Source organism: Oncorhynchus tshawytscha, linkage group LG13, assembly GCF_018296145.1.
Source record: "Oncorhynchus tshawytscha isolate Ot180627B linkage group LG13, Otsh_v2.0, whole genome shotgun sequence".
NCBI lineage: Eukaryota > Metazoa > Chordata > Actinopteri > Salmoniformes > Salmonidae > Oncorhynchus > Oncorhynchus tshawytscha.
In genome coordinates, this window is record NC_056441.1 from 5,274,415 (window position 1) to 5,296,548 (window position 22,134).

Here is a 22,134-nt window from a genome sequence, read left to right on the forward strand (position 1 = left end):
CAGGGTCTATAGGGTAGTAGTGCAGGGGTTTTATAGTGGACCAGGTTCTATAGGGTAGTGTGCACTACTTTAGACCAGGTTTTATAGGGTAGTAGTGCACTACTTTAGACCAGGTTCTATAGGGTAGTAGTGCACTACTTTAGACCAGGTTCTATAGGGTAGTAGTGCACTACTTTAGACCAGGGTCTATAGGTTAGTAGTGCACTACTTTAGACCAGGGTGCTAAAAAGTAGTGAACTATATAGGTAATTAATTCTCAGTCAATTGTCCTTTAAACAACGACCGGCTAATCAGAAACCAAAGATGACAGGAGAGCTTTATTATGGCTAGTAATGGCTAGGACAGATGTGTTGGGTATTGTATTGCTATTGTACTAAACGATTAGCATACTAGTGATTTATACAATATTAGTTACTTTCAAACATGTAGAGGACATTTAAAGCAGTGCGATATATACACCACCAGTCAAAAGGTTTACAACACCACCTCATTCAAGGGTTTTTCTTTATTTGTACTATTTTCTACATTGTAGAATAATAGTGAAGACATCAACACTATGAAATAACACATATGGAATCATGTAGTAACCATAAAAAAGTGTTAAACAAATCCATTTGAGATTTTTCAAATAGCCACCCGTTGCCTTGATGACAGCATTGCACACTCTTGGTATTCTCTCAACCAGGAATGCTGGAATGCTTTTCCAACAGTCTTGAAGGAGTTCCCACATATGCTGTGCACTTGTTGGCTGCTTTTCCTTCACTCTGCGGTCCAACTCATCCCAAACCATCACAGTTTGGTTGAGGTCAGGGGATCGTGGAGGCCAGGTCATCTGATGCAGCAATCCATTACTCTCCTTCTTGGTCAAATATCCCTTACACAGCCTGGAGGTGTGTTGGGTCATTGTCTTGTTGAAAAACAAATGATAGTCCCACTAAGCACAAACCAGATGGGATGGTGTATCGCTGCAGAATGCTGTGCTAGCCATGCTGGTTAAGTGCGCCTTGAATTCTGAATAAATCACAGACAGTGTCACCAGCAAAGCACCCCCACACCATCACACCTCCTCCTCCATGCTTCACTGTGGGAACCCCAGATGCGGAGATCATCCGTTCACCCACATCGCATCTCACAAAGACATGGCGGTTGGAACCAAAAATCTCTAATTTGGACTCATCAGAACAAAGGAAAAATGTGCACAAGTCTAATGTCCATTGATCTTGTTTCTTGGCCCAACCAAGTCTCTTCTTCTTATTGGTGTCCTTTAGTAGTGGTTTCTTTGCAGCAATGCGAACATGAAGGATTGATTCACACAGTCTCCTCTGAACAGTTGATGTTGAGATGTGTCTGTTACTTGAACTCTCTGAAGCATTTATTTGGGCTGCAATTTCTGAGGCTGGAAACTCTGCAGCAGAGGTAACTCCGAGTCTTCCATTCCTGTGGCGGTCCTCATGAGAGACAGATTCATCATAGCGCTCTACAGTTTTTGCGACTTGAAGAAACTTTAAAAGTTCTTGAAATGTTCTGTATTGACTGACCTTCATGTCTTAAAGTAATGATGGACTGTCGTTTCTCTTTGCTTATTTGAATTGTTCCTGCCATAATATGGACTTGGTCTTTTACTAAATAGGGCTATATTCTGTATACCACCCCTACCTAGTCACAACACAACTGATTGGCTCAAATGCGTTAAGAAGTAAAGAAATTCGACAAGTTAACTTTTAACAAGGCGCACCTGTTAATTGAAATGCATTCCAGGTGACTACCTCATGAAGCTGGTTAAGAGAATGCCAAGAGTGTGAAAAACTGTCATCAAAGCAAAGTGTGACGAAATCTCAAATATAAAATACATGTTTGATTTGTTTGGCACTTTTTTGGTTACAATATGATTCCATATGTGTTATTTCATAGTTTTGATGTCTTCACTATTATTCTACAATGTAGAAAATAGTTTTAAAAAAAAAGAAGTAAAACCCTTGAATGAGTCGGTGTTGTAAAACTGTTGACCGTTACTGTAGTAATAGGATGGCTATTCATTTTTATGTTAAAGGATCAAATTAGCAGGTATGCTAGTCTAGCTAATAAGCCCTCTGGTTACATTGTTTTTTATATAGCTTAGCTAGCTATATCACGATTCTTTGTAGTATGATCTATTGAGCATATCAACACTCACTGTGCTATGCCTAGGGTGGCAAAAATACCTAAACGTTCCTGAAATTCCCGGAATTTCCCAAAATCCTGTTTGGAAGGATCTCAGAAACTAGCAGCGGATAAGCAGGATTTTTGGAAAATCTGGGAATTTGGGGAAAGTTTGTAACCCTAGCTACATCCTCAATATGACATGTAAGTGAAGGCCTTACTGTATATACGCGAGAGAAGGAGAGAAGGGAGAGAAGGGAGATAAGGAGGGAAGGAGATAAGGAGGGAAGGTAGGAGAAAAATAAAGTGTTGAGTACAGGGGGCTCTTCCAGGAAGCAGGATCAATGAGTTAGCCAGCTGTCCTTAATATTCGGAAGTTACATTTCATTTGTTTTGTATATATATATATATGTATATGTAGAGAGAGAGAGATTGACTTGACAACCAACAACACATATTCAAGTTTAGCTTTCAAAATTAAACAAAAAACCCCAAAAAATGTACCAGAAAATTAAGAGAGATATCTGACTGTTTGTCAAAGTTAGCTGGCTAATTTAATCCTGCTTTCTGGAAAGGCCCCTAACTGTGAATCTAGGTCATTGTGAGGACAGAGAATATTTTGTGTGTCCAAAACTACACCCTATTCCCTATTTAGTGCACCTACTGTATTTAGGGCCCATAGGGGTTCTGTCAAAAAATAGTGCACTATGTAGGGAATAGGGTGGTATTTGGGACCTATTTGACCACCGACAGTCGTGTGTATGATAGTTGTAGAATACACAGGTTTATACATTTGATTGAGGTCTATTTGAGACCGTTATGACATGAATGTCTTATCTATGAATGTCTACTATCTGAACAGTATGTCTGTATATTTATTGTCTCTTTGTGCACACGTCTAGGAACGTCTCAATGACCACACTATGAATGTATGTGTATCTCTGAGTTAGGCAAAGGGGTCAGTTCCGTCAATTCATGAAATGAAGAATTCTTATAGAAAACTAATTCAAGCATTGAACAATTCAATGTTTCAATTAAGATTGAAACGGACAAAATTCAACCCCTGAATTGAGAATTGAACTGCGCCCAACCCTGCACTGAATCTCTCTTTGTTCTGTCCCCTCTCACTGCCTGACTATCATCTGTAGTTAGTTCAATCTAACATAACGTCTCTCAATGTCATTAAGTATGTTGTTCCTATGAATGTATTCAGGCTATCTATGTATGAGTATACTATCAGTGTTATTGTCAATTAATCTAAGTGTTTGGTTATTCTCGGACTGCCTGTCATTGAATGTAAGTCTTTGAATGTTCTCTGGCTGCCTGTCATTGAATGTAAGTCTTTGAATATTCTCTGACTGTGCCTGAATCTATTTCAGGTTCCGTAGGACTACTTAGAGCCCTGCACAGGCATGCATTTTAAGCCAGAGCTCTACCAATGCCAGGCAACATTCAGGCCCTACCCTGCCCAGGCCCAATTTGCTTCTGCTAACTTTAAGGCCCAGCCCTGCACGAAGCCCAAAATCAGAAATCACTTCCTCTGTTAGTAAATCCATTATCTGCTCTGTCTGTCACTCACTCCCTGCACACAGCTCGCTCTGCATGCGCTCTGCTCATGGCACTCTGAGTCTGTGAGTAACCATAGCGACGGCTCCGCTTTGGGCTGCTCAATGACGAGGGCAGTTAGCTGTTAGCTAATTTTCACTCAAGGAACATTATTATTTTCTGTCAAATAATCTCTCCTGTCTTATATTTGACAAGGTTGAAGCACTTCTAACGGCGCGTTATGATCTTAGTCAGATATGACTATACTGCACAGCAGAGCACGTGCAAATGGCTCAGCTTCAACATTTTAATGATCATTTAATGATACGCGAGCCATACCAGTAGCCTAGTTATTGATGAGAAGAAAAGAAAAAACGGCCCTACCCGGCCCTAATCCGATGTTGGGGCCCGTCGGGCTTGGGACGGATAGCAGAGCTCCAGGACTCCTTCTGTTCTCAGTCCACCAATAGCAGAGCTCTAGGACTCCTTCTGTTCTCAGTCCACCTATAGCAGAGGTCTAGGACTCCTTCTGTTCTCAGTCCACCAATAGCAGAGCTCTAGGACTCCTTCTGTTCTCAGTCCACCAATAGCAGAGATCTAGGACTCCTTCTGTTCTCAGTCCACCAATAGCAGAGATCTAGGACTACTTATGTTCTCAGTCCATAAATAGCAGAGCTCTAGGACTACTTATGTTCTCAGTCCACCAATAGCAGAGCTATAGGACTACTTATGTTTTCAGTCCACCAATAGCAGAGCTCTAGGACTACTTATGTTCTCAGTCCACCAATAGCAGAGCTCTAGGACTACTTATGTTCTCAGTCCACCAATAGCAGAGCTCTTCATATCAGCATCCCAAGTGGCATGCTATCCCCTTGCAAGTGCACTACTTTTGACCAGAGCCATCAGAAGTAGTGCACTAGGGGATAGAATGACATTTGGGACATTTGTTGACCAGCCTGTTGACCAGCCTGTTGACCAGCCTGTTGACCAGCCTGTTGACCAGCCTGTTGATCAGCCTGTAAAGCTATTGGAGCCTTTAAGGTTAAGTTTCGGACAGCAGACATTTGTTATGCTTTACTCTTTTCTATTTTTTTTGACTATCAGCGATTGGCCACTGGGTATATGCCAATCATTCCTTATTATTTAGTCAGCGCCCGACCCCCAGGTCTGTTTACTCACACGCAAACAAATAAAAACAAATAGCATATGTTTATTATTGTTATTACTAGGCTATTATTATGATTATTATAAATGCATGATGAGGTAAATAATGTCAAAGATTAATTCACAAAGACATATTCCATATTCTGAAGGACCACATCTGACACTGGCACGAGGTGATGATGAGATGCACCGGTTTGAATATCGTCACGTTCGTCGTATTGATGAGACCAAGGCTCAGTGTGATATGAATACATCTTCTTTCATTAACGAAGAAACACTAAACAAAATAACAAAACGACACGTGAAGCTGTACAAACGAGTGCTGACAGGCAACTACACATAGACAAGAACCCACAAACACAAAAGGGAAAATGGCTACCTAAATAGGATCCCCAATCAGAGACAACGATAAACAGCTGCCTCTGATTGGGAACCAATTCAGGCCACCATAGACCACCATAGACCTACATTTACCTAGACAATACCAAGACAAAAAACACACATACCACCCTTGTCACACCCTGACCTAACCAAAATAATAAAGAAAACAAAGATAACTAAGGTCAGGGCGTGACAAAATAGGGAGTACAGCATGTGGGCTAGTTATTAATATTATGTTGCCACTGTGAAAGAGAGAGGGGCAGAAACAGGCAGATATGCAGGGAACGTAAGAGAAGCAAGGAGACACAAAGTGAGAGAGACAGGGAGAGAGAGAGAGATAGATAGGGAGAGAGCTAGAGAGACAGAGAGAGATAGATAGGGAGAGAGAGCTAGAGAGACAGAGGGAGATAGATAGGGAGAGAGAGGGAGATAGATAGGGAGAGAGAGCTAGAGAGACAGAGGGAGATAGATAGGGAGAGAGAGCTAGAGAGACAGAGAGAGAGGGAGATAGATAGGGAGAGAGAGCTAGAGAGACAGAGAGAGGGAGATAGATAGGGAGAGAGAGGGAGATAGATAGGGAGAGAGAGGGAGATAGATAGGGAGAGAGAGCTAGAGAGAGAGAGAGAGAGAGAGCGATAGGGAGATAGGCTATTTTTGGTCAATTATAACTTAAGTTATAGCACTTTGGCGAGCACAGTTTTGACCAGACCAGACACTTTGTCCTTAAGTAACCAATTCTATATTGTGATTCTATTTCTTAGATGCAGCTCACAGTTTTCTACTTGAAACAACCACACACCTCAGCTCATGTTGCTCAGTGCAATCCCGAAGAGTGTGAGTGGATATAAAGGTTTAGAGGTTATTTAGAGGTTATTAAATGGTCTTCTTAGATCAGGGCTGCCGTTCCTTGCATGTTTTTGCTCCGACCCTAACCTAACATACCCGATTTAGCTCGTTAAGGCGTTGGTGAGCAGGCAGTAAGTAGAATCAGGTGTGATTTTAAATTATGGTTGGGACTGAATACTTACAGAAGAGCTCTCTCCATGTACATTGGTTGGGCAGCCTTAGATTAACACTGTCCAGGCAATAGCTGATTCATGTGCAGAGATGGTGCAAAGGAATGCAGTGGAAAAGCATTGGGATGCCACGTCAGCCATAGTTCAGCACCATCACCTTCTACAGGTGTGTTGATCATTAGTAATATGACACCTCTTCAGTTTTTTTTTTTTTTTTTTTTTTTTTTTTAATTGCAGGTATGCAGTTTTTTCCTAATATTATTTTCCTTTATTTTGCTTGTCCTTTCATTGTAAAGTATCAGCAAACACAATGAGTGTAAATGTCAATAAGGATGTTTCCTGAGTATTTTCTCGATCACCAAACAAACGTTTCTCCTGTATATTTACTCTTTAATCTATATGAATAATATGTGTATTAGTTCCATCTGCTTGTTTTTGTTTTCATCTAAATTGTGATTATATATATATTATTATATATATATATATATATTTAAAAAAATAAAAGGCTTGTCTATGTGTGAGGGAGGGGGGGGGAAATCAAGTAATAAAAATATGTTTTTGTTGAAATACTGTATTTTCATATTTCTCTCCACCCTTGATACGTCCTGAAGTGACAAAGTTGAAATCAGTTAAACAATGACATCATGGGCAAACAAAGTGATGATTCGAATAAAACTTTATTGACTTTGAGTCCAGACGGTAAAGGGGCAAATTACAGGCTTCTGAACACGAAAAACTGGGAAAGTTTTTTTGTTATTGTTGTTATTGTTGTTGTTGTTGTTTATTTTTCATCCATTTGGTACAATTTTTCGTACAAAAACTACGTGCACCCTAAGTAATCAATTATGCAGCATTACAAACCACAAAAAATACCAGTTTTACATGATCAAATACTACACATAGAAAACATTTACAAAGCATCCAGGTATAAAAGCACAGCTCCTTCTCTTTGCCATCCTTCAATCAGACAATCTGCTACACTTTGCTCTTTTCAAACTCAGTATGTGAATGTCTCATGGAGTCTAGAAGATAGTCCAAACCAATAAGTAAAGGCAGTTCTGCAAATACCAGCCTTTAACACCCCCCCCCCCACCACACCATGTTCCCTAAGAATCTACCTTTACAGTTGATAGCAGGGCAACATACATTTATGTGTGGCTGAAGCATTTTAATCTAGATAATCAAAATAACCAAAAAAGATTATCAGAAACATTAACGTTGCTGTGACTTAAAAAATAAATAAAAAAGAATTCTGCAACGTTACCTCATTACATTGCTGCCTGTTTGAGAGGAGGTTCCCTGGCTGGGGACGTCCATGTGAAGGCTGTCTTTAAGGGGGTTTGCTACTGTGGTCTACAACATGGCTGTGGGAGATTCTCATCTGTGTTTTGTGACAGACAGTCAGAAGTTTATAGACAAAACGGCTGCTCAGGAACTTGTGCTGTGATTTAACGACGATTAGAACATTTGACAATGTTGACAAACAGCATTTACAGCAGCAGTAGTAAAATTAGAGAGAGAACCCCCCTCACACACAATATTCTTATCGTTGATGATGGTTGCCACGCAGACTGCACACCACTTGTTTCTTTGATTTTTCTCCTGGAAAAAGTTTAGGGTTCATCGTAAAAAAATGTTCTGTTCTCAATGCATTGAGTGCTTTGTGAGTCAATGGTGCGGAGCATCTGAAAACAGTCAAATTTTATATGATTTCTGCTGAACTAGATGTTATCAAGGGTTTGATTTAAATACTGCCTAGTGGTACTTTGTACGGTACTCTCAATAATGGACCAATGTCCGTTTGTTCTTCAATACTATGGCAACGTCTATGTTAAAATGTTCAACATCTATGTCATTGTTGTGATTTGTGAAAGGATGCCCCTGCCGTTCACACTCTGTTGTGATGTTTGTTCTCATTGGAATAGAAAACAGTCAGAGGTATCTAGGCCAGCCCTATTAGTCAAGGTCTAACAGACATAACTAAGTCCTCTGACACAAGAACATACGTTATTATTATTGGCAGAAGAACAACTAAACGACTAAATTAATGCTACAATTAAATACAATTGTTCATATTTCTTTCAATTCACAGACTTCCCCATTGACACAGTGCTGAGTGCCTTCAGAAAGTGTCCACAAACCCTTGTCTTAGATTTTCGTTTTTTGTTACAGCCTACACACAATAATGTCAAAGAGGAATTATGTTTTTAGAAAATGTTTACAAATTAATAAACAATTAAAAGCCAATCTTGAGTCAATAAGTATTCGACCTCTTTGTTATGGCATTTCTAAATCAATTCAGGAGTAAACATGTGCTTTAACAAGTCCCATAATAAGATGCATGGACTCTGTCTAATAATAGTGTTTAAACATCATTTTAAATGAATAATTAATCTCTGTACCCCACACATACAATTATCTGTAAGGTCTCTCAGTCGAGCAGTGAATTCCAAACACAGACTCATCCACAAAGACCAGGGAGGTTTTCCAAGGCCTCACAAAGACCAGGGAGGTTTTCCAAGGCCTCACAAAGACCAGGGAGGTTTTCCAATGCCTCACAAAGACCAGGAGGTTTTCCAAGGCCTCACAAAGACCAGGAGGTTTTCCAAGGCCTCACAAAGACCAGGGAGGTTTTCCAAGGCCTCACAAAGACCAGGGAGGTTTTCCAAGGCCTCACAAAGAAGGGCCCCTATTGGAAGATGGGTAAAAAAAAGCAGACACTGATAACATTGAATATCCCTTTGAGCATGGGGAACTTTTTAATTACACTTTGGATGGTGTTTCAATACACCCAGTCACTACCAAGATACAGGCGTCCTTCCTAACTCAGTTGCCGGAGAGGAAGGAAACCACTCAGGGATTTCACCATGAGGTCAATGGTGACTTTAAAACAGTTACAGAGTTTAATGGCTGTGAAAGGAGAGAACTGAGGGTGGATCAACAACATTGTAGTTACTCCACAATATTGACTTAATGAAAAGAAGAAAGCCTAAACAGAATAAAATATTTCAAAACATGCATCATGTTTGCATTAAGGCACTAAAGTAAAATTGCAAAAAATGTGGCAAAGAAATTAGCTTTATGTCCTGAATACAAAGTGTTATGTTTAGGGTAAATCCAACACAAAACATCGCTGAGTACAACTCTTCATATTTTCAAGCATGGTGGTGGCTGCATCATGTTATGGGTATGCTTGTCATCGGCAAAAACTAGGGAATTGTTTTTGGGATAGAAATATACAAACTAGAGCTAAGCACAGGCAAAATCCTAGCACAGACACTGGGAGGCAAATTCACCTTTCAGCAGGACAATAACCATAAACACAAAGCCAAATATACACAGGAGTTGCTTACCAAGACGACATTGAATGTATCAGAGTGGCCTAGTTACAGTTTTAACTTAAATAGGCATGGAAATGTATGTCAAGACTTGAAAATGTCTGTCTAGCAATGATCAACAACCAACTTGACAGAGTTTGAATAATAAAAATAAAATATAATATAAAATATAAAAAATAAAATAATAACGAGAAAACTTCGTACAGGTGTGTGAAACTCTTAGAGACTTACCCAGAAAGACTCAGGGGGTTGTGAATACTTATGTAAATGTGATATTTCTGTATTTCATTTTCAATACATTTGATAACATTTGTAAAAAAAAAAAAAAAACGTATTTTCACTTTGCCATTATTGGTTATTGTGTGTCGATGGAAGAAATAAAAAATATTTATTCAGGCTGTAGAAAATGTAGAATCCGTCAACGGCTATGAGTATTTTCTGAAAGCTGTTTATAAATTGATTAAATCATCATTATCGTCATCATATCGTTGTTATTAAATTATTATTATTATTATTAAATACAATAAATTCTGTGACACTAGAAAATGTAGAATCCGTCAACGTTCCATGAGTATTTTCTGTAGGTTCTGTATCATATCGTTATATCATTAAATACAATAAATTCTTCAAAGTAACCATGCGGTATATATTGTAAGGTTTACTAAAGTACAAATGTGTATTAAATGTACACTTAATATCAACTTCATAAATAAAATGGTAAATTTATCTTGATTTAAAAAATAAATAAATAATACAAAATGTGTTAATTCAGTGGATCGGATATCGTCTAAATTCAACATGAAATAAATCACTACATTTGCCCAGATCATATGTCTTATTCATGCCTAGGTTAAAGGTCAAACCACAGAGCCTATTCTTGTTAAATAAATAACCAAAGATACAGTATAACAGCGACTGAACCGATACAGGTGAGTCAGCCTGGAGAAAAAGACTGCAGTGAAACGGTATAGTGAAACGGTATAGAACAAACAGCTGGTGTCAGGATGAACAAATACATTCAGAAAACTACACATTTACAGAGAGATAAAATACTTGTTTTGTTTACTTTAAAAAAAAGGTGTTTTGTTCAAACTTTCAACCGTGTACCAGTGCTACAACAGTAGAGTAACGTCTCCTAACGAAAATAAGGCCACTGTAAACTGGACAAAGCCCTCATTTTTTTTAAACAAGAATATAAATACACATTTCCCCATCATCACCTTGCAGTCATGGTTCCATAACTCGTTCATCTAAAATTACTTTTCTCCCCTCATTTACAAAAATAAAATGGCAGCATTAATACTCATTAAAAGACAATACATTTGTAGTTGGTTTCAGACATTAATAAACCAGTCGCTCAGAACACTGAGAAAAGTTCTAGAACATGTCTAAGTGAACATTCTAGAAGTGAGCAAGCTCGTGAACGGTTACATTTCAAGCAACAACAAAACAAAACAAAACAATGAAATCATCTCTATAAAAATGGCTCTTCTTTAACCACTGACAGGAGACATCGTCAGTGTATGGGGGAGACATTCACCACTTCACTGTGTAGTATCTTAAAGCTGTGGATAAACAGATGCAGGAGAACACATCTGGCTCTTCAACGTTGACAAAGCATAGCTGCAAATAGTCAATATACCCCGATCATTCTACCTCCCTGTTCAGGAGCATCAACATTCCGTTACATGCCAAGCCATGCACGGAAATACAAACAAACTACCTGTAATTCCATCCACTTTTTCCCCTTTCTGATTGTCAGCCTCTCTTCTATGTCTCCTACACACTCACACACGTGCTTCTTCTCACTGAATCACTCTCATCAAACCCTGTGCTGACAATACATTTCTGCTTGAATGAAGACAGCAACACTCTACAACCATCCATCCAGCTCCAAGGTTAAGTTTCCCCTGGGTACAGATCTAGGATCAGCTTCCCCTTCCCTAATCCTAACCTTAACCACTAGTGGGGGGAATGCTAAACTGAACCAAGATCAGCGTCTAGGAGCAACTTCACCCTACTCCCATTCAATCCATCTGGGGGTGTGCTAGGGTCATCCTTCTGACGAGGACTCAATGTCATGACGTCACCCAGCTCAACTCACTCACAAAGACCATCATCCCCTTTCAGCAGAGATGCTCTACCTGATACATACAACTCTTTCCTTTAACAGTCGTGTTGCTTTACTTTACAGTCCTGTTGCTTCACTTTATCAGTCCTGTTGGTTCACTTTACAGTCCTGTTGCTTTACTTTACAGTCCTGTTGCTTTACTTTACAGTCCTGTTGCTTTACTTTAGTTATGTTGCTTTACACTACAGTCCTGTTGCTTTACTTTACAGTCCTGTTGCTTCACTTTAACAGTCCTGTTGCTTCACTTTAACAGTCCTGTTGGTTCACTTTAACAGTCCTGTTGCTTCACTTTAACAGTCCTGTTGCTTCACTTTAACAGTCCTGTTGGTTCACTTTACAGTCCTGTTGCTTTACTTTACAGTCCTGTTGCTTTACTTTACAGTTCTGTTGCTTTACTTTACAGTCCTGTTGCTTCACTTTAACAGTTCTGTTGCTTTACTTTTACAGTCCTGTTGCTTAACTTTAACAGTCCTGTTGCTTTACTTTACAGTCCTGTTGCTTTACTTTACAGTTATGTTGCTTTACTTTACAGTCCTGTTGCTTAACTTTAACAGTCCTGTTGCTTTACTTTACAGTTCTGTTGCTTTTACAGTCATGTTGCTTTACTTTACAGTCCTGTTGCTTAACTTTAACAGTCCTGTTGCTTTACTTTACAGTTCTGTTGCTTTACTTTACAGTTCTGTTGCTTTACTTTACAGTCCTGTTGCTTCACTTTAACAGTTCTGTTGCTTTACTTTACAGTCCTGTTGCTTTACTTTACAGTTCTGTTGCTTTACTTTACAGTTCTATTGCTTTACTTTACAGTCCTGTTGCTTAACTTTAACAGTCCTGTTCCTTTACTTTAACAGTCCTGTTCCTTTACTTTACAGTTCTTTTGCTTTACTTTACAGTCATGTTGCTTTACTTTACAGTTCTGTTGCTTTACTTTACAGTTATGTTGCTTTACTTTACAGTCCTGTTGGTTAACTTTACAGTCCTGTTGCTTTACTTTACAGTCCTGTTGCTTTACTTTACAGTTCTGTTGCTTTACTTTACAGTCCTGTTGCTTCACTTTAACAGTTCTGTTGCTTTACTTTTACAGTCCTGTTGCTTAACTTTAACAGTCCTGTTGCTTTACTTTACAGTCCTGTTGCTTTACTTTACAGTTATGTTGCTTTACTTTACAGTCCTGTTGCTTAACTTTAACAGTCCTGTTGCTTTACTTTACAGTCCTGTTGCTTAACTTTAACAGTCGTGTTGCTTTACTTTACAGTCCTGTTGCTTCACTTTAACAGTCCTGTTGGTTCACTTTACAGTCCTGTTGCTTAACTTTACAGTCCTGTTGCTTTACTTTACAGTCCTGTTGCTTTACTTTACAGTCCTGTTGCTTAACTTTAACAGTCCTGTTGGTTAACTTTACAGTCCTGTTGCTTCACTTTAACAGTCCTGTTGGTTCACTTTACAGTCCTGTTGCTTTACTTTACAGTCCTGTTGCTTTACTTTACAGTCCTGTTGCTTTACTTTACAGTTATGTTGCTTTACACTACAGTCCTGTTGCTTTACTTTACAGTCCTGTTGCTTTACTTTACAGTCCTGTTGCTTTACTTTACAGTCCTGTTGCTTAACTTTAACAGTCGTGTTGCTTTACTTTACAGTCCTGTTGCTTCACTTTAACAGTCGTGTTGCTTTACTTTACAGTCCTGTTGCTTCACTTTAACAGTCCTGTTGGTTCACTTTACAGTCCTGTTGCTTTACTTTACAGTCCTGTTGCTTTACTTTACAGTTATGTTGCTTTACACTACAGTCCTGTTGCTTTACTTTACAGTCCTGTTGCTTTACTTTACAGTCCTGTTGCTTTACTTTACAGTTATGTTGCTTTACATTACAGTCCTGTTGCTTTACTTTAACAGTCCTGTTGCTTTACTTTACAGTTCTGTTGCTTTACTTTACAGTTCTGTTGCTTTACTTTACAGTCCTGTTGCTTAACTTTAACAGTCCTGTTGCTTTACTTTACAGTTCTGTTGCTTTACTTTACAGTCATGTTGCTTTACTTTACAGTCCTGTTGCTTTACTTTAACAGTTCTGTTGCTTTACTTTACAGTCATGTTGCTTTACTTTACAGTTCTGTTGCTTTACTTTACAGTCCTGTTGCTTCACTTTAACAGTTCTGTTGCTTTACTTTACAGTCCTGTTGCTTTACTTTACAGTTCTGTTGCTTTACTTTACAGTTCTATTGCTTTACTTTACAGTTCTGTTGCTTTACTTTACAGTCCTGTTGCTTAACTTTAACAGTCCTGTTCCTTTACTTTACAGTTCTGTTGCTTTACTTTACAGTCATGTTGCTTTACTTTACAGTCCTGTTGCTTTACTTTACAGTCCTGTTGCTTAACTTTAACAGTCCTGTTGGTTAACTTTACAGTCCTGTTGCTTTACTTTACAGTCCTATTGCTTTACTTTACAGTTCTGTTGCTTTACTTTACAGTTCTGTTGCTTCACTTTAACAGTTCTGTTGCTTTACTTTTACAGTCCTGTTGCTTAACTTTAACAGTCCTGTTGCTTTACTTTACAGTCCTGTTGCTTTACTTTACAGTTATGTTGCTTTACTTTACAGTCCTGTTGCTTAACTTTAACAGTCCTGTTGCTTTACTTTACAGTTCTGTTGCTTTACTTTACAGTTCTGTTGCTTTACTTTACAGTTCTGTTGCTTTACTTTACAGTCCTGTTGCTTTACTTTACAGTTCTGTTGCTTTACTTTACAGTCCTGTTGCTTAACTTTACAGTCCTGTTGCTTAACTTTACAGTCCTGTTGCTTTACTTTACAGTCCTGTTGCTTTACTTTACAGTCCTGTTGCTTAACTTTAACAGTCCTGTTGGTTCACTTTACAGTCCTGTTGCTTTACTTTACAGTCCTGTTGCTTTACTTTACAGTCCTGTTGCTTTACTTTACAGTTATGTTGCTTTACACTACAGTCCTGTTGCTTTACTTTACAGTCCTGTTGCTTTACTTTACAGTCCTGTTGCTTTACTTTACAGTTATGTTGCTTTACATTACAGTCCTGTTGCTTTACTTTACAGTCCTGTTGCTTTACTTTACAGTTCTGTTGCTTTACTTTACAGTCCTGTTGCTTTACTTTACAGTCCTGTTGCTTTACTTTACAGTCATGTTGCTTAACTTTAACAGTCCTGTTGGTTAACTTTACAGTCCTGTTGCTTTACTTTACAGTCCTGTTGCTTTACTTTACAGTTATGTTGCTTTACTTTACAGTCCTGTTGCTTAACTTTAACAGTCCTGTTGCTTTACTTTACAGTTCTGTTGCTTTTACAGTCATGTTGCTTTACTTTACAGTCCTGTTGCTTAACTTTAACAGTCCTGTTGCTTTACTTTACAGTTCTGTTGCTTTACTTTACAGTCCTGTTGCTTTACTTTACAGTCCTGTTGCTTTACTTTAACAGTTCTGTTGCTTTACTTTACAGTCCTGTTGCTTTACTTTACAGTTCTGTTGCTTTACTTTACAGTTCTATTGCTTTACTTTACAGTTCTGTTGCTTTACATTACAGTCCTGTTGCTTAACTTTACAGTCCTGTTGCTTTACTTTACAGTCCTGTTGCTTAACTTTAACAGTCGTGTTGCTTTACTTTACAGTCCTGTTGCTTCACTTTAACAGTCGTGTTGCTTTACTTTACAGTCCTGTTGCTTCACTTTAACAGTCCTGTTGGTTCACTTTACAGTCCTGTTGCTTTACTTTACAGTCCTGTTGCTTTACTTTACAGTTATGTTGCTTTACTTTACAGTCCTGTTGCTTTACTTTACAGTCCTGTTGCTTTACTTTACAGTCCTGTTGCTTTACTTTACAGTTATGTTGCTTTACATTACAGTCCTGTTGCTTTACTTTACAGTCCTGTTGCTTTACTTTACAGTTCTGTTGCTTTACTTTACAGTCATGTTGCTTTACTTTACAGTCCTGTTGCTTTACTTTACAGTCCTGTTGCTTAACTTTAACAGTCCTGTTGGTTAACTTTACAGTCCTGTTGCTTTACTTTACAGTCCTATTGCTTTACTTTACAGTTCTGTTGCTTTACTTTACAGTTCTGTTGCTTTACTTTACAGTCCTGTTGCTTAACTTTAACAGTCCTGTTGCTTTACTTTACAGTTCTGTTGCTTTACTTTACAGTCATGTTGCTTTACTTTACAGTCCTGTTGCTTTACTTTACAGTCCTGTTGCTTAACTTTAACAGTTGTTGGTTAACTGTCCTGTTGCTTTACTTTACAGTCATGTTGCTTTACTTTACAGTCCTGTTGCTTTACTTTAACAGTTCTGTTGCTTTACTTTACAGTCATGTTGCTTTACTTTACAGTTCTGTTGCTTTACTTTAACAGTCCTGTTGCTTCATTTTAACAGTCTTGGTGCTTTCAGTTAAGCCAGTTTTTCTGCATGATACTTAATAAAAATTATTCAAAACATTTGTGTTACTGGTACCAAAGAAACCCAATGTTTGACCATGTAAACGTAAGAATACACCAGGTGGACTGTAAAGTCAAATGAACCAACGTAACAATGCCTGACCACGTCTGCAACTCAGCATATATCAATGCTTGGGTTTTCTACTAACAGGTAATTGTGCCACAACTCGAGTGAAGTAGAATTTACAGGTGGCCCTAATAACAAATAACTACACATTCTTCAGTAGCTGACATATGACCTTTGGCCCTTCTTTCTGACCTTTGAATGAATAAACATCACATAGTTCAAGCAATACATATCATTTCAAAGACAAATCACACTACTACTATACTTTTGGAGAAAAGCAATATGTCAACATTGTTCCTTTTTGGTAGCAATGATGGCATCCATTAGGACACACTGGGAAAACACCTTATATACTTATGAAAAGGAGCAGTCTGTTTATATTAGGGTACACATATAGTACCAGTCAACAGTTTGGACACACCGACTCATTGCAGGGTTTTTTGTTATTTTTTAAATGACTATTTTCTACATTGTATAATAATATTTAAGACATCAAAACTATGAAATAACACATTCGGAATCATGTAGCAACCAAAAAAGTGTTAAACAAATCAAAATATAATTTTTATATTTGAGATTCTTCAAAGTAGCCACCCTTTTGCCTTGATGACAGCTTTGCAGACTCGTTTGACTTTTGACTGGTACTATACATTCACACTCTTCCTCTTTTCAAACTTCTCAAGTTCTGTTGTGAAAATTGTGTAGCTACTACCTACTCAATATATAGTTATGGGAGCCATACAACCTCATACGAGTTCCCAAACATGTCAATCACAAAATATCTATAGAGACATTTTCAATAGTTCAATGGGACTAAAAGATCCAGCTGTTCATGGTTTCATTGTAACAGTTTTAAAGTTATTTCAATAGACGTTTCGTTGCGTTTGTCTTTTTCCTTTCCTCTCCTCTTTCCAATAAACATATTTGTGTTTCTATCAGCAGTCACTCATGCATTTCGTTGAAGAAAACAAATACAAATACATCATGCCTACTGTCCACATAATATATATATAAATATATATAAATAAAGTACATTTAAAACTACTTCATAAACATGACAGTACATTATTCACTGATTGAGAGAAAAAGTGCTCCATAGCCCTGACTAAATATAACGATCAACACTTAACGGTAAAGTGCTGACAAAATAGTGAGATAAGACATTTGATAAGAATGTCAAATGCTATTCTTGAACAGAGTTTAAAGTGTTCCCGGAATGTCTTTGTCTGTCTCTCTCCACAGCAGGTTCCAATGGCCAGTGTCTCCAGAATCTCTCTCCACAGCAGGTTCCAATGGCCAGTGTCTACAGAATCTCTCTCAACAGCAGGTTCTAATGGCCAGTGTCTACAGAATCTCTCTCAACAGCAGGTTCCAATGGCCAGAGTCTACAGAATCTCTCACCACAACAGGTTCCAATGGCCAGTGTCTCCAGAATCTCTCTCCACAGCAGGTTCCAATGGCCAGTGTCTACAGAATCTCTCTCAACAGCAGGTTCCAATGGCCAGAGTCTACAGAATCTCTCACCACAACAGGTTCCAATGGGCATTGTCTTCAGAATCTCTCTCCACAGCAGGTTCCAATGGCCAGTATCTACAGAATCTCTCTCAACAGCAGGTTCCAATGGCCAGTATCTACAGAATCTCTCTCAACAGCAGGTTCCAATGGCCAGAGTCTACAGAATCTCTCACCACAACAGGTTCCAATGGGCAGTGTCTACAGAATCTCTCTCTACAGCAGGTTCCAATGGCCAGTATCTACAGAATCTCTCTCAACAGCAGGTTCCAATGGCCAGTATCTACAGAATCTCTCTCCACAGCAGGTTCCAATGGCCAGAGTCTACAGAATCTCTCTCAACAGCAGGTTCCAATGGCCAGAGTCTACATAATCTCTCTCAACAGCAGGTTCCAATGGCCAGAGTCTACAGAATCTCTCTCCACAGCAGGTTCCAATGGCCAGAGTCTACAGAATCTCTCTCAACAGCAGGTTCCAATGGCCAGAGTCTACAGAATCTCTCTCAACAGCAGGTTCCAATGGCCAGAGTCTACAGAATCTCTCTCCACAGCAGGTTCCAATGGGCAGTGTCTACAGAATCTCTCTCCACAGCAGGTTCCAATGGCCAGTGTCTACAGAATCTCTCTCAACAGCAGGTTCCAATGGCCAGAGTCTACAGAATCTCTCTCAACAGCAGGTTCCAATGGCCAGAGTCTACAGAATCTCTCTCCACAGCAGGTTCCAATGGGCAGTGTCTACAGAATCTCTCTCCACAGCAGGTTCCAATGGCCAGAGTCTACAGAATCTCTCTCAACAGCAGGTTCCAATGGCCAGTGTCTACAGAATCTCTCTCAACAGCAGGTTCCAATGGCCGGTATCTACAGAACCACTAAAGATTGTTTACGGTATGCCAGCCTTCATCTTAAATGGGTATGTTTGGTCTCAATGATATTCCTCCTGGTCACAAAATAAAAGCTACTACGTAAAGAATTCATTATTTGTTGCGTGTGCAATGGCGCCATGAAAGCATGCGATAAATTTAACTCTGAACTGAAATTCAGTCAATCAACAGCGTGAACAACATTTGTTGAAATATTTTTCATGATGGAAGTTTGGTCATTGCAGCCAACTAGCATTGGACTTGAGAAACATTGAGTATATTTACATGCACACAAATAATGTGATATTTAATTTTTTGTTTTATTTAACTAGGCAAGTCAGTTAAGAACAAATTCTTATTTTCAATGAAAGCCTAGGAACAGTGGGTTAACTGCCTGTTCAGGGGGCAGAGCGACATTATTTTTTACCTCGTCAGCTCGGGGATTCAACCCAGCAACCTTTCAGTTACTGGCCCAATGGTCTAACCACTAGGCTACCTGCTCTAACCACTAGGCTACCTGCTCTAACCACTAGGCTACCTGCTCTAACCACTAGGCTACCTGCTCTAACCACTAGACTACCTGCCTCTAACCACTAGGCTACCTGCTCTAACCACTAGACTACCTGCCTCTAACCACTAGGCTACCTGCTCTAACCACTAGGCTACCTGCTCTAACCACTAGGCTACCTGCCTCTAACCACTAGGCTACCTGCCTCTAACCACTAGACTACCTGCTCTAACCACTAGGCTACCTGCCTCTAACCACTAGGCTACCTGCCTCTAACCACTAGACTACCTGCTCTAACCACTAGACTACCTGCCTCTAACCACTAGGCTACCTGCTCTAACCACTAGACTACCTGCTCTAACCACTAGGCTACCTGCTCTAACCACTAGACTACCTGCCTCTAACCACTAGGCTACCTGCCTCTAACCACTAGGCTACCTGCTCTAACCACTAGGCTACCTGCTCTAACCACTAGGCTACCTGCCTCTAACCACTAGGCTACCTACCTCTAACCACTAGGCTACCTACCTCTAACCACTAGACTACCTACCTCTAACCACTAGACTACCTGCTCTAACCACTAGACTACCTGCTCTAACCACTAGGCTACCTGCCTCTAACCACTAGGCTACCTGCCTCTAACCACTAGGCTACCTGCCTCTAACCACTAGACTACCTGCCTCTAACCACTAGACTACCTGCCTCTAACCACGAGGCTACCCTACCTCTGACCACGAGGCTACCTGTCTCTAACCACGAGGCTACCCTACCTCTGACCACGAGGCTACCCTACCTCTAACCACGAGGCTACCTTCCACCCCTAAAAGTATTGCCCGAACAGATGCCATATTCAACTCATTATGGCAGAAGGCCGAATATGGAAAAAGCATGTAAACACATTACTCTGCTTATCTTAATCGGTGTACGGTTAAAATCGAAGTAAAATCGAAGTAAGCATTTGCTGATTTTCTGAGCAAACTTTCAAATTATCTGCCAGCAGCTCAAGCCCTCCTTTTATGTATGAGTGAACACAGAAAAAAAAACTGGAATTGTATGTACCATCTTAGAAATGGTTTTGACATACAAACGTTATATGTCCATGCTCAGAATCAAATTGGCTTTTGCAAAAATAACCCGGTTGCTCTGGTAGAACGATTATTTGGATTGGAAATGTTCCTGTTCTTATCATTATTCTTCTTACAAAGCATGTAAACATTTAAACAAACTATTATATTAATCTGATTTATTCACAATAATCACATGATTGTGTGTGTGTAGCATCAATCAATAAGATATTAGAGAGGGCTGATTTAAGAAGAGGTATAAGAGTCCTGGCCAATAAGAGATCGGTGTGTCCAGATCCCATGATGATATGCGAAACTGTTGACCAGGAGAAATTACCATATTCAGCAAATGAGATCACAATACACTTTGAGTTTGAGCTTGTGCAGGAACCAATCAGACGTCATCTACTGGTTGAACAGGAACTAATCAGACGTCATCCACTGGTTGAACAGGAACTAATCAGACGTCATCTGCTGGTTGAACAGGAACTAATCAGACGTCATCTGCTGGTTAAACAGGAACTAATCAGACGTCATCCACTGGTTGAACAGGAACTAATCAGACGTCATCTGCTGGTTGAACAGGAACTAATCAGACGTCATCTACTGGTTGAACAGGAACTAATCAGACGTCATCTGCTGGTTGAACAGGAACTAATCAGACGTCATCTACTGGTTGAACAGGAACTAATCAGATGTCATCTACTGGTTGAACAGGAACTAATCAGACGCCATCTACTGGTTGAACAGGAACTAATCAGACGCCATCTACTGGTTGAACAGGAACTAATCAGATGCCATCTACTGGTTGAACAGGAACTAATCAGACGCCATCTACTGGTTGAACAGGAACTAATCAGACGCCATCTACTGGTTGAACAGGAACTAATCAGACGCCATCTACTGGTTGTCGAAGGTACTTGAGAATACAATATATATCTGTGCTGCTGGAGTTTACATTGCTGAGAGAACAGTGGCGTGACCACATAACCTCAGGGGCTAAAGTGTAATGTTGACCCAGGTGGCAGTCAGTACCCATTAATCAGACACTGGCTTATGTGTTGTTGGGGGACATCCATGCGTGGGTGTGTCCTGGGAGGGAGATCCTACCACGGACATCAGAAAGACTTCTATCTTACCAATGCTTCCCACTTCATAATTACGGTCAGAAACAGGAAGTGAAGATAAGAAACTTAAACAGGAAATCAAGAGGAAGTTGATCCAAAAGGTGCTGGTCTGTACAGTAGACATGTTGTGGGGCAGAAGCAAACAGTATCGCCTCTGGGATATGAAGTCCAGTGTGGTTCGCACTAACAGGGTCTACAATGACCGACGACTATAGCCCAGACTACCCAGAAGCCTTTGAGTTCAACGCTCTTGAGGAAGGAGGAGAATGATTCCTGTCAGTTTGTCAGTTGGTCCTCCTGTGTCCCACAATGCCGCTTGTTTTACGAGAGATTGACGGTAGGTTCGGAATTAGTTTGTTCTGTATGGAAATGATGTCCCTCCATCTCCTAAAACTCAATGTCGAGTGTTATGTTCTTCATGTTCTTTATGTTCTTTATGTTCTTTATGTTCTTTATGTTCTTTATGTTCTTCATGTTCTTTATGTTCTTTATGTTCTTCATGTTCTTTATGTTCTTTATGTTCTTTATGTTCTTTATGTTCTTTATGTTCTTTATGTTCTTCATGTTCTTTATGTTCTTCATGTTCTTTATGTTCTTTATGTTCTTTATGTTCTTTATGTTCTTCATGTTCTTTATGTTCTTTATGTTCTTTATGTTCTTTATGTTCTTTAGACAGTGACTGATTAGCTAAATAAATAAAGTAGCATCTATATATCTGATTACGTTCTTCAAGGTTCTTCATGTTCTTTATGTTCTTTATGTTCTTGTTCTTTATGTTCTTGTTCTTTATGTTCTTGTTCTTTATGTTCTTCATGTTCTTCATGTTCTTTATGTTCTTCATG